This window comes from Limulus polyphemus, unplaced genomic scaffold, assembly GCF_000517525.1.
Source record: "Limulus polyphemus unplaced genomic scaffold, Limulus_polyphemus-2.1.2 Scaffold4826, whole genome shotgun sequence".
NCBI classification, from domain to species: domain Eukaryota; kingdom Metazoa; phylum Arthropoda; class Merostomata; order Xiphosura; family Limulidae; genus Limulus; species Limulus polyphemus.
Window position 1 is genome coordinate 73118 of NW_013670436.1, and position 2498 is coordinate 75615.

Below are 2498 nucleotides of genomic sequence, written 5' to 3' on the forward strand. Positions count from 1 at the left end.
AACGAATAGTGGGATTGACCGTCACATTAAAACACCCCAACGGCTGAAACGAGAGCATGTTTAGTGTGACGGGGATTCGAACCCGCGACCCGCAGATTGCGAGTCGAGTGCCCTAACCACCTGGCCATGCCGGGCCAGTTTACTCGGTGCTTTATATATATATTATAAGGAATAATAGATGTTTTACTTTAGACATAATTCGGTACATGTTTTTAAAAGCAAACGCACGTGCTATTTATCGGTATTAATTGCTTGGCTACACCACACGAACCAAGTGTTCCAAGCGGTACTCCACATGGTCACAAACTAAACACACTGTTGAACCGCCAAATATTTGTCCACAGACTCACACTAATCCACGCGACAACAAAATACGAGGGAGGTAAAAAATACCACAAACCAGGGTGGGCACCTCTCCGCTGCTATAGTGGTAACATGGGGTTAACCCTATTTTTTTGCGAGTTACACGACTTTCAATTCAAGCATATATATATATACTGTGATAAAAGAATCTGGATTTTTTTTACCACCTTTTAATCAAGAGTTGTATTTTAAATTGAAACAATTAACATTATGGTAATAAGTTTAATTAATAAGTTTGATTTAAGGACGTCATTTAAAGTATTGCCAATATAAATGTGTTATTCTAAGATTTCGTTTCCCCCCTAAACAGTTTACATTGTTTGTTTGTAATTAAACATAAATCTACACAATGGGCTACGTGTACTCTGCCCACCACGGGTATCGAAACCCAGTTTTTAGCGTTGTAAGTCCGCAGACATACCGCTGCGCCACTTTAGAAATATAATCAGATATCAGGACATAAATATAAGCAGACGCTAATTGATAAAATAAAAATATAATATTAATAATAGGCACTTGGAATGTATTAATTTAAGAGAACCTGTAACTTACGAAGTTATTAAAAAGATTCACTTTAATTTAAATAAATTAGTGTAAGATGATCTTTCGGTGATAAATAAGGTAGTTGGAGATAAAGTTTTGATTTCATCAGAACAATCCCTTTAATTCATGAACATTATTCAAAGATTACATTTTAAATTATAAAAATGTTAAATTACAGAATTTTGATTTCATTCTAACAATTTGAAACTCCCTTTAACTTACCAATATTTTTAAAATGCTCATTTTTATACATTAATTTAAAATAACCCTTATTCCATGCATATATCATTATAAGATGTACTTTTTAAAAGTAATTTTGTTACGAAACTTTAAAGGCAACATTACAAATACCATCTATTAATATCAGTATCATCGTTTACGTCTTATACTCCCCCCCCCCCAATGTCTCAGCGGTAATTCTGAAGGTTTATAACGCTAAAACCCAGATTTCGATACCTGTGGTGGACACAGCACAGCTAGCCCATCGGGTAGCTTTGTGCTTAACAACAAACAAGTATACATCTGATGTATCTTGGAATAATGTACACAGAAAGACAAAGCTGGAAAGTAGGATTTAATTTACAGACATTATTTCGAAATATGTTCGTTTATTTATTTATCTCACTTTAGTACTTTTAAAGTACGAAATTAACGGATATTCTATACATTTGTTACGTTTACATGAAAGTAAACGAGTTAGGTTTTTTATATTTATCCAAAAGGAATTATAGTTGAGATCATAAAGCGCCATCTATGACTTATCTTTGTTTAAATACTTAAATACGAAATTAACGGATATTCTTTACATTTGTTACGTTTACATGATAGTAACGAGTTAGGTTTTTTTATATTTATCCAAAAGGAATTATAGTTGAGATCATAAAGCGCCATCTATGACTTATCTTTGTTTAAATACTTAAATTTAGTACCTTTAAAATACGAAATTAACGGATATTCTATATATTTGTTACGTTTACATGAAAGTAAACGAGTTAGGTTTTTTATATTTATCCAAATGGAATTATAGTTGAGATCATAAAGCGCCATCTATGACTTATCTTTGTTTAAATATTTAAGTTTAGTACCTTTAAAATACGAAATTAACGGATATTCTATGCATTCGTTGCGTTTACGGGAAACTAAACAAGTTAGTTTGTTTTTAATTCATATAAATTAAGTTATTGTTGAGATGATAAAACGCCACCTATTATTTATTTTCTTTTATATATATTTTACTATAATTTTTTAATGACTTAATGTTGGTCAAAGTTTATTGCTACCAACGAAAATGATTTTAATTTGTTTATTTGTTGTGAAAGGCACAGCTACACAATGAACTATCTGTTTATAGTAGTTTGAGCCTTTAGAGTTACTCTAAGCCACGGAGGAGGGGGGCGGGGGGGGGAGTAAATGAACTGCAGTGATAACAAGAATGTGGGTGTAACTGAAACTTTATTCGGTGTTTAGAAATTAGAAAATGGTATAGTAAGGTTCTATTATATCAGAAAACAAAACATTATAATTTTATTGGAGTTGCGATATAAAGTGTATTTTTGTCCATCTTTTTCCAGTTAAATATAGTATTGTAAACT